The following is a 12,140-nucleotide window of genomic DNA, read 5'->3' on the forward strand; positions in this document are numbered from 1 at the left end:
ACCTGCAACTAGTATTATGGCTGTTTATCCAGGCACAGAGCAAAATACTTTATTTTTTTCCTTTATATCTTAACAAGTTGCTTACCAGGAGCCAAGGAAATCTTAGGCCAAACTCAGAACACCAAAGTCCAAAAAGAAAAGCCACAAACAAAGCAAATGTATTTTTATTGGTACAAATAATCAGCAACCATTTTCACAAAAGAAATTTTATGCCTTTACTGGTTTCAGACCTTCTTCATTATTAGGGAGCATCAAAAATAATTAAGTGTATACAGCATATTACTATAGTCATGTGGATTATAGAGCCTGCACAAATACAGTATAACGAAACCAAACAAGCTCCAGTTATGGCATGATGTCTTCAGTTGTTTGATTTCATTGTATTGTATTGTATTGTTGTACTGCTGTTTGATATTTATGTTTTATTTATACAGTCATTATGGCCCACATGACTACAGTAATATGCTGCATACACCTGCTTATTTTTTTTTACAGTCACTAATAATGTGATAATATAATCTTCTGAAGAACACTTGAGACCAGTACAAGAATAAAATTTCTTTTGTGCAACTGGCTGCAGATTATTTCAACAATCAGAGATAATAGTAAATGAAGAGAGTCCTAATATTCTACTTCTGACAGAACATGTACTAAATGGGCATAACATTTCAAATCTCACTTTAATTACAGTGTAACAGCTAGATCACACTGAAGGAATAATAAAGGTGGGAGAGTTGCTATATTAATCTGTAACAAGATAAGAGAAAACTATGTATATAGTCTTGATTTACAAAGAAAAATACAATATTGAAAATTTAGTAGAAGTAAAAAGGCAGAAAATAAATTTTAGTTGTTGCTCACACTGTACACATCTTCAACATCTACACTCTGCCAAATGAATACATATTCAGTCAGTCCATGTCAAACCACTCAGGTCATGTCACCCAATATCTCAGTTTCATGAAACTTTGTATATTTGCTGATACTTATACATACTTCTGGAAATTCTTTTTTGGGCTCAGACAAACTTTTTTGTATTGAATTTTTGAATTTTCAATATACTGATGTTTTGATAGTTTGGTTCCAAGAGAATATCCATGCAAAGTGGTACTTACATACATGAACACGCACGACTCAGGGGTATACAAAGCCTATGATTTGGAATTTTTTTCAGAACTTACGAGAGGCATATAGTTAACAAGAACACGTTTATTTAAGCCATAAAGTTACAAAGAAAATTACAAAATGTATTAATGTAGGTCACTTTCAAGTTTCTGGAAAAATTACAGGGATGTTGAAAAGCACTTTTATCACATTTCTCCAACCTGCTGGGAATCTGGTTTTGGTCTTAATTACTTCCAAGGTTGTAGGTTCTGTTGTTGTTGTTGTTTTCAGTCCACAGACTGTTTTGATGCAGCTCTCCATGCTACCCTATCCTGTGCAAGCCTCATCATCTCTGAATAACTACAGCAACCTACAGCTTTCTGAATCTGCTTAGTGTATTCATCTCTTTGTCTTCCTCTATGGCTTTTACCCTCCACACTTCCCTCCAATACTAAATTGGAGATTCCTTGGCACCTCACAACATGTCCTACCAACAGATATCTTCTTCTAGTCAAGTTGTGCCACAAATTTCTCTTCTCCCCAATTCTATTCAGTACCACCTCATTAGTTACGTGATCTACCCATCTAATCCTCAGCATTCTTCTGTAGCACCACATTTCGAAAGGTTCTATTCTCTTCTTGTCTTAACTATTTATCATCCATGTTTCACTTCCATACATGGCTACATTCCATACAAATGCTTTCAGAGAATACGTAAGTGTCAGGCTTTCTAATAAAATAAAAATATTAATGGGTTTTCTATGAATGGATACACAAACCTAAATTCAAAAACACTTTTTACTGAAATGAACCAACAGACATTCCTAGTAAGCTCATCTGTGCATAATGCTCAGTGCCTCAGATTTTTTGCTTGTTACTTTTGTCATAGTAAAATCCAGTGTAAAATTTCTTACATATATTTCATATAGTTTTTGAAGGAAAATATTGTAAAATTTTCAAGAAGCTTACACTGTGTCTAAAGTTCCCGCTTTGCATTTTATTACTCTAGAAAGGGGGAAAGAGGGGGGGGGGGGGGGGGGGGGAGAACAGAAGTTAGACAATTTTCAATGAATCACCATTATACTTTTCCAACTACCAGAAAAAGAATGTATCTTTATGGGAAAAAATATTTAATAATTTCGCTCAACTTCTGCTGATATAGAAAATCAAATTAAATTATTATGACCCAAACAATTTCTGAAATATTCAAAATATTTCTAGACAGAGCTGTTAGCAGGCAAATTTTTCTTGTAATTTAAACTCAAATATGATGTGATTAAAACCAAAGTAATGTAGTTCAGAAGGTCTTTCAAAACACGTTATGTAGATTGCTAAGGTTTAGAACTTGTTACAATTAAAGTACAGAGCCAAATATTATAATTTTAATTGAAATATTTTCATTACTAATATTAACTTTATCTACAGATATCAAAACAGCATATTTAAATGACAAGTATTCTACACAGACCATCATCATCCTGCCTAAAGGCAGGTTTTCACATGGTAGCTCTCCAGGCTGTCCGGTCTTCTGCCATCCTCTTCAGGTCTACATCACTTCCTCTTCCCTTTATGTCGTCTATCACTTTGTATCTCCTTCAGACAAATGTTTAAATTTAAGACTTATGTGTTCAGCAGTGAAGAGCTTTGGAGTTATCCAGTGATAGCATCTCTGGTCTGAATCCACTGGAAAATATGTTGGTTAACTTCACATTGTTTTCACTGAAGTCGTACATTCTACCTAATGTGCTCGATTCAGGTACACCAACAGTTTTTCCAAAGGCACAAAACAAGTTGTCTTTCTCAGGCCAAAAGACTGACACTGACCATCCAGATGGGTGGAGAGAGAGTAGTTCAGCATCTGTTCCTTCGTGACTTACATTCTTGAAGAAAGTAATGTATTGCCTGTCATCATAGACAGCTGCCACAAAAGAGTTTTGTTGAGGACAGGTACATGTCCACTGCGGGGCATTTTGAATGAGAAAACCAAAGAAAGCTTTTCAGAACAAGTTAATTTTCTAATTCCTAATGAATCAAGGAAAGTGGCTTGTAACTGCGAAAATTCCTGGTACAAAGTATCGTGCACTGTCAAAAATTTCTCGGAGTTTCTTCCGTAAAAAACCACTTGTCAATATTGACCCTGCAGGAACTGTGAACACCAGGTGCAGATGTTATTTGGACATCATCCAGTTGAAGACTAGCTTTTCTCAACATGTGTTTTACAGTTCCTCTATCCATCACACAGATTTATCACGACCAGTAGAAAAAAAAAGGAATTTTCAGTGTCAATCGAAAAGTCATTGTGTTCAAGTTTTAAAGATTTTTTTCTACTTTTTACATTGAGCAGCACATCTATTAGTGAAACGCAGTTTTTTGACTCATGGGTAGTGTTCAACCAACCACTTAACCACTCCTTTTGGAACAGCATTTACAAAGCGTACATTGTGATCCATATCATCACTTATAAAGCAATGGTTTCCTATTATCAACGTATTTTCCTCATTTATCACATAAACAGAAACGGGATGTCCAGTGGTAATCCTGGATTACATCTCAAATTACGAAACAGTAGCTTTTCAGAAAAGCATTTTAACAGAATTGGCACTGAGCACTATGGGACTTGACATCTGAGGTCATCAGTCCCCTAGAACTTAGAACTACTTAAACCTAACTAACCTAAGGACATCACACACATCCATGCCCGAGGCAGGATTCGAACCTGCGACGGTAGTGGTCGGGCAGTTCTAGACTGAAGTGCCTAGAACCACTTGGCCACACTGGTCGGCCTTAACAGAACTGCTTTTTTTCTGTGGTTAGATTTTCTTTCATTTTCTAATACATACATATAAATGAATATGGTTTAAGTGGCTGTAGTTTTGTTACCAACAAAGCAGTGCATTCCATCAACAGTTGCAGATTGCTTTCCCAGTCCAGTTTGATAGTCTGCATCAATCCACTGGCTGTACTTATCAGCAGCATCTTTCTAAGATAATTTTTCTTGGATAACAGACACACACTGAATGAGTGCCTAGAGCACCAACTAAAATATATGACTTTGGCATTAGTGAACAAAATTTAGACAAACCACTGTTAATGTTTACGATGTACGAAAAGGCAGATTGGTACTTACCATAAAGATTACATGCTAAGTTGCACACAGGAACAATTAAATATACTTATTTTTAAGGGAGAACACCCCAAATCATCTAAAGTTTGCTTCGACTTTTTAGCATTCACTCAGGAAATATCACCTCTGGGTCACTGACACTTTCATTTCTATCACTGATTTCCGTTTTATGTTCACATATGACATGTTGTACGAAGTATTTTGCCCGATTTGGCATCGATTCTCCCAGCACTCAATGATTTAGACAAAGCCAAACGGGTCGACAGAAGCGTCCGATCCAATGCGTCGGCTTTGACCAGTGACGTAAGGGTGTTGTGTGTGACGTCATGACAGCGCGGAGTTTGGTTTGAGTGTGGCTGTCTCCAGTTCCGTTTTATCTTATTTCATTTACTTTTCTGATCTGTTCGTTCTATCTCGTGAGTTTTTTTTAAATTTAAAAACACTTATTACTTATTTTAATTATCTGTTTCCTCCAATTTCTGTTTCAGTTTATTATATTTATCTTTCTGATCTGTTCGTTCTATCCCGTGAGATTTTTTTTTAAAAGACAAAAAACACTAATCAGCTACTGAAGCATCTTTATCTTCTATGGGTTGCAGGGGTTACGACCCCTGGGGAGGTGGGTGGGTATTCATGCATGGCTGTCTTCACTTACACGTTGTAGCTACACAAGGCGTCTAAATTTGTTTATATTTAGTTTGCCCCCCACCCAAAACACCCTGTTTCCCGCGCTTGTCCCGTTAGTGTCATTAGGCTTCTTGTGGAAAGTGTGTGTGTTTGTTTTTGTTTCCGCCATATTTGTGACGTCATGGGTCAAAGCAGACAAGTGGGATCGGACGCTTCCGTATTTCCAGCCAAACTTATTGACCTCACGGATTTTTTAACTGTCTGTCCACGTACTTTGAAAGGATCACAAGTTCTTCAACAGCTTTTAAAAACCTTTAATTGTGATGTCCACTTATGTTCTTCCTTGAAGATGTGGAAAATTTATATTGAACCATACCACTACCAAATCTCCCAGGTCTTCATTCAGCTCTGAATATTTTTTGAAGATTTTTTACTGAGGTGTAGGTCGCCAAATGGCATGGTGTGGGTAATTTCCAACACTACATGAATTCATATTTTCCATTTTAAGTAATTGAGCACTACTTCAGTTAAAAACACTCTGCATTACAAAAAGAATGATAAATGCCTGTACCATAAACAAATACTACCCATTTCACAGTAATACAAAAAGCAACTGAATCCAAATGGACTGATTGTTGCATGTCAGTGATGTTCAACAGCATATGACAGTGATTGCTGCAGTGTCTTCATTTATGTACTGATTTCAAGCAACCTACTGCAAATACATAGAACACTATCTCTGTGAGTTGGTGGTTAGCTGTACAGCTATAAATGCGATATATTTTATGCTCTCAAAAATCACTAAATTAATAAAATGAAATTTTTCACACTTGGGAGTAATTTGTCTGCCTAGAAAAACTGATATTTAAACATGCTTATTTGAAATTCCTGCATCTGAGACAGTGGGTGTCAGACCAGGCTGAACATATATGCAGTGACTTTTCATCACAGTAAAAGGTTTCTTGATTTCCAATTCATTTGTGTGGCCATTCACAAAAAAAAAAAAACGAATTAATATTTTTATTTTACTAGAAAGCTTACAACTTTAGGAATTTAAGACCACAACTAGGTTCTCAGCAAGCTGGAAAAAATAACTGTTTTTAAACGTCCTTGTAATTTTCCCATAAATTGGAAAGTGACATACATTAATATTTTTTAAATTTTCTTTGTAACTTTACTGTTTAGATAAATGCATTCTTATTAACTTCAGTAGTAGACTATGTACTAGTGGATAGGCAGATGATGAGCAGCCTCACAGATGTTAAGGTCATTCCATCTGAGGCCTTAGTGACCATCGGCTGTTGGTAGCCACCCTGAGAGAGAAAAAAGATAGGAGGGCAACAGACATACAGGAGAAAAGGTTGAAGACATGGATGCTGAAAGAGGATGAACGGAGGACCCAGTACCAGACACTGATCAGGAAGAAGCTGCCAAAGGAAGATCAGAGAACAGTGGAAGAAGAATGGGGAGATCTTAAGAGGGCTCTAGTTGAGGCAGCTGAGACTGTGTGCGGAAGAACTAGCACAAAGAGGAGAAGTAAGGAAACCCCATGGTGGAACAACATATGTAAAGAGGCAGTACTTCGAAAGAACAAAGCCTTCAGAGAATGGTTCCAGACCCGAACAGAGGAAGCTAGGGTAAAATATAAGGAAAGCAAGAAAGCGGCACATACCATAGTAAGGGCGGAGAAGAGGAAGTGGATGGAAAAATGGACAAGAATGTTAGAAGAGGACAGTGAAGGGAACAAAAAAGTACTTTAAACCATGGTAAGAAATAAGAGGAATGACAGAAGCGAGTGCCTGAGGATCATGGATAATAATGGAAGAGTTGTGGAGGAAATGCATGAGCTCAAAAAGATTTGGAAGGAGTACTCTGAAGATCTGTTGAATGCCGCCAAGCGGGTAACTAACAGCGATGAAGAGCCTAAGGCAGCAGACGATTATAATAGTGGGGAAATTGATGATCTAACTTGGAATGAAGTGGAAGAAGCCATAAAGAGGATGAAAGGGGACAAGGCACCAGGTTGGGACGAAGTAACAGTGGATATGATACGAGCAGCAGGAGAAGTAGGAACCCAGTGGCTATACAGAGTGCTGAGGGTGGTGTGGAAGGAGAACAGAATTCCAAAGGATTGGAAGAAAGGAATTATAGTCCCGATCTTCAAGAAAAGGGATAAAAGGAGATGTGAGAACTACAGAGGAATCACCCTGCTATGCCACTGTGGAAAAATCTATGAAAAGATCCTGGAGAAGAGAATAAGAAGCAGTATTGAAAGTAGACTGCAAGAGGAGCAGTATGGTTTCAGACCGGGAAGATCAACAACGGACCTCATATTTGCGGTAAGGCAACTGCAGGAAAGGCACTATGAGTACGGGAAGGACTTAATCATGGCCTTTTTAGATATTGAGAAGGCGTATGACAGTATCTATAGGGACAAGCTCTGGGATGTGCTGAACGCAAAAGGGATAGATGAAGAGATAACACGAAAAGTCAGAAAAATGTATGAGGGAAGTGAGAGTTGTGTGAAAGTGGGGAGGGAACGTACTGCATGGTTCAAGCTGGAAAATGGGCTGCGACAGGGAAGTGCACTTTCGCCTTTATTGTTTATTATTGTTATGGATGAAATCCTACAGCAAGTATCAGATGCAATTGGAGATCATAAAATGAAAGCAGTGCTTTTTGCCGATGACCTGATGTTATGGGGAAATTGCGAGAAGGAGGTGCAAGAGCAGTTAGATGTATGGGAGGCAATGGCAGCACAATATGGAATGCATTTCTCTGCAAAGAAAAGTGAAATAATTGTCACAACAAGGAAGAAGAATAGGCCAAATGTGGATATAACTTGTGGAGGGGAAAAACTACAAGTGGTAGAGAACTTCAAGTACCTGGGAAGCATGATTGAAAGTAAGGGGGGAAACGCAATGGAAATAAATGAAAGGTGCAGAAAAGCAGGGCAGTTCTTCAAATGCATTAGGGGGCTTATTTGGAGCAAGGAGGTGCCACAGAAATCCAAGGGAATTATATACCGAACCTACTTTGTCCCCATATTGGCATACGGAAGTGAGACATGGGTAATGCACAAAAGCGACAAAAGTAGAATACAAGCTAGTGAAATGAAGTTCCAGAGGAGCAGGTTGAGTGTAACAAGACGAGACAGATTGCGAAATGTGTATGTGAGGGAAAGACTAAAGAAGGAACCAGTACAGGACAGGATAGAAAAATCAAGACTGCAGTGGTATGGACACATGAAGAGAATGGATGAGGGAAGAATTCCAAAGAGGATGTTTGATCTGCGACTGGAGGGGAAGAGGCCCAGGGGGAGACCAAGAGATAGATGGGTGAAGGGAGTGAAGGAATGTGTGATGAGAAGAGGAGAGAACTGGACGAAGGTGGAAGAGGGGGAATGGTGGAAAGACAGAACACGATGGAGAGGCTTCTGTTCCCGACAGACCCAGCCAGTGGCTGGAAACTGTCCAAGATGATGATGATGATGATGATGATTAAATATGTCTCTCTCAACTTCTGAAAAAGTTAAGAGCATTTTTGTAGATAAGTACCGCTTTGCATGGATATTCTTGCAGAGTCAAATTATCAGGAAATCGCTACACTGACTACTTAACATAAAAAAGAACATTTCATTCAGAGACCGAAAAGAATTTCCAGAAGTACTTATGGTATAGGTATAAGCAAATATACAGTTCCATGAAAATCTGAGCTGGAGGGTTACAAATTCCAGAAATACTGGGTGATTTGACAAGGACTGAGCCTATTCATTTTCACTGAAAATATTGCAAAAATTCTGCATATCATTCTAAACAAAAGCTACAGACTTATACTTCCAGATCATCTAAACAAATACATCGCAAGCTCTCAAAGACAGTAGGAAACTTCATAATACAATGAAAATAGATGACTTAAATAACACAAGATAAAATTCATCAAGTACAACTGCACACTCCTGTACACAAATTCACAACATATTCACAAATATATAAGATTTTCATTGCAAAAGTGAAATTACAGGGGCAATTGTGCCTGACCATGGTACAATAAAAACAAACCAGAATTATTTCAACACTGATACAAAAGGAAAGTTATGAAACTAATACCAAACATTTTTTACCACCAAATTCACAGGGATATGAAAAACAAAAATCAGTTTTTGTTCAGCAAGAAACAAATTATGGATACAATAACACACTGAAATCATTTACTCAGCCAATGGAAAAGCAATGGTGACAAAACATCCTACAGTTAATAAACCTAAAACAACCAAATCATATGAAATTGAAAAAACACCACTTATGGAAATTAAATTTTGCATGATGGAATTCAAGAAATTTACACAACTTATCAAGACACCATTCTTGGGAGAAATTTTTCGAAATTGCTTCAAAATAAATACATTAAAAAAAAGGAAACAAATCAAAAAATTACAGACCCATAGCTCCTCTACAAGTTACATCCGAAACTTCTGAACGAGTTATGCACAGAAATTAGTTGCATTTCTAATTAAATATGGGGCAATCAACAAAACCAATTTGGCTTCAAGAAAGATAAATGCAATGTTGATGCAGGCACAGATCTCACTGAGAATCTCATGGAAACTCACGATTCTAAAAATAGATGTGTAATAGTACTTTAGGATCTAACTAAGGCTTTTGACTGTGTGGATTTTAAAACATCATTAGATACGTTGGGTGTATGCTATACGGCTACGAGTGAATGCAGGAGACTGGATTCTATCACACCTGAAAAACAGCTGTCCTTAAACAAAAATTACAAAAAATTTCGTGATCGACAATATAATATGAAGTAACTATTTTACACGTATCTGGCCCACGCGGATATAGAACCTTGTTCTTCATTTTATACATAAATCAAGAGTGAAATAAGAGTGACGTTCATAATCTTAGCCGCTTTTTATTATCTCTCCGTACTGCGAAGTTTGCGATACCGACTGTAGGCTGCAGCATGTTACAAAGAATAAATGGCGTGATGAGGAAACTTACGGTAGAATCTGCTAAGTATTGTGTTTACGTGCCCTTCACACGGGCACCAGTAGCGACCGACCTTTCGGTTGGGCACAATCTCCGAAAGGATGGAGACTTCTATGTATGTAGTTGTACCTGAACACCTGACAGCCAAAGATCACTCACAGTCCCACGTGCCGCACCTCACCTACAAACAAACAAATTTTGGCGCGTGTGCGCTGTCGTGCCAACCGCCCGACAAAAGTTTACCTTCAGTCATTGCGCGCGGAAACAAACGTTGTTCAAATATGGCTAACCGTTAACGTGATAGATTTTCTGGAGAAGTTGGAAGTCTGGAAATGTTAATAGGACACGTCGTCCGGCTGTATACATGCAAGAAACGAAGTAGTTGTTTCTTTTTTTTAATGAATATTTAATGTGACACAAACAGACAGTAAAAAATGTATACGTTATGGATATAAGTCCGTCGTCTGCCTGAATTCCGGTTTTTAGATTTTATTTCCAATACTAACGTCCGAAATACAGACAGATTAGATTTTTCCGATTTGTATCGGAAAGAACTGAAATATAGGCTTTCTACAGATTTTTTATTCCTAAAATATACTTGCTTCATTTTCAGAAGTGTTACAAATATTCAGCCAATCGACACGCTTTCTACTATGAAGAGCAAAGTATAAGACTTTTTTTAAAATTCTGACAGTTGATAAATGCTTCATTTCTTATATATCCGTTACTGTAGTTATTACAATATGTGCGCCACCACCAATAAGATCTTGATACCCGTAATTTGAAAAAAAAAAAAACTTTCCTAAAATTATGAGGGATAACTTTTATCCTACATACATAAAGTTTACACAAAAATCATTGGTTTTATTTTTCTTTACAGTGCTGTATTTCATCAGCTGGTGCATAAATAATATTGCAAGAATCGTGAGAAAGAATGACTGTTAAAATGCCTCTGTGCGCAATCTAATTAGCCCAATCTTGCCTAAGCACTCCTCATGAGAGTGATATTCCTTAAATTCTTAACGGAACAGTAGTTCCTAAAACAGCAAGTAGAGCTTAGCAGGTTAGTTTCTTTATCTTCAGTGTGTGACATTCTCCCATGGGTCAAATAAAAACTGCGGACATCTGTGCTGTCTGTACATACCCGACACTCCTGTTAGTGCTTTGAGTACGGGTCCAATAAACTTCAGCAGTTTTCTAGGATGAGTTGTACAATGGTGTTTTAGGCATCTCCTTCATATACTTACTCCACTTTTCCACTGAATTGAAGTCTGTCACCTTCTGTATCAGCAAATGAGCACGTCTTACACGATGCATTTCATATTTGTATAAAATTGTTACAGCAGCATATTTTATTTATTTGTCCTTTAACATAATGGTGTGGGATATTTCATCAAATGCACTTCAAATATATGTTTATGAAATGTGTATGGAGTATGACTGGACCTGGCAAGAGTGGGGCAGGGAGTTGGAAGTCTGCCGTGGCATTTACAATGGACCATCTCAGCATTCAGGCTAAAGACTTTGTAAAATCGTAGAAAACACAGAACAGGCCTGAAACCAAGTCCTTAGGAATATGAGTCCAGTTCTACAATCTTGTGCCACCTAGTCTGGTATTTACTTCACAAACAAACAAAAAAATTTCATAACATATCTAGGGTCTCCAATTACATCAATCCATATGCAAGATTTGTACAAATTGACACATTCCAATTTTCATTTATGTTCTAGTAACAGACATTTTTGCAGTTATATATATATATATATATTTCATGCTCGCTCGACAGTGTGTCTAAGTGTTCAGCCTGACTGGGTTGCCTCCAAACACATCTCCGATGATTGCCTGGTTGAAGGCACATGGAAGTGAATGTGATGCCAATCCTGAGTGGTCCATTTGGCATGTTGTTGGGCCCATCTGTACTGCACTGCATGGTGTCGTGGTTGCAAAGATGGACCTCACTATGGATGTTGGGAGTGAAGTTGCGCATCGTGCAGACTATTGCACACAGTTTGAGCCATAACACGACATCCTATGGCTGCATGAAAAGCATTATTCAACATGGTGGCATTGGTGTCAGGGTTCCTCCGAGCCATGATACGTAGGTAGCAGTCATTCACTGCATTCAAATGAAATAGTTTTACACTGGTAAGTACTTGCAACAAAGCAAGCTGGTCTTTTCCAGCTGTTATGTTTTTCTTCCCTCCAAAAATTATTATTTTTTGTTTTTGAAATGTCATGATCTCTTCAATAATGTTATTTGGATGATGTGCACAGTACCTAAAAT

At 37.7% G+C, this 12,140-nt stretch overlaps 1 protein-coding gene across 1 annotated transcript in view; it reads right to left on the reverse strand.

Moving 5' to 3' along the window:
* The window catches only part of LOC124553856 (poly [ADP-ribose] polymerase tankyrase-like), a 62,592-nt gene extending 52,550 nt beyond the window's left edge, over window positions 1-10,042 (reverse strand). The window contains exon 1 of the mRNA XM_047127850.1: window positions 9,868-10,042. The gene's annotated coding sequence lies outside the window, so the exon portion shown is untranslated. The remainder of the gene's footprint in view (window positions 1-9,867) is intronic.
* Between the last annotated feature and the right edge of the window lie 2,098 nt (window positions 10,043-12,140).

The sequence above is a fragment of the Schistocerca americana genome, chromosome 11 (genome assembly GCF_021461395.2).
Source record: "Schistocerca americana isolate TAMUIC-IGC-003095 chromosome 11, iqSchAmer2.1, whole genome shotgun sequence".
Classification (NCBI taxonomy): Eukaryota; Metazoa; Arthropoda; class Insecta; order Orthoptera; family Acrididae; genus Schistocerca; species Schistocerca americana.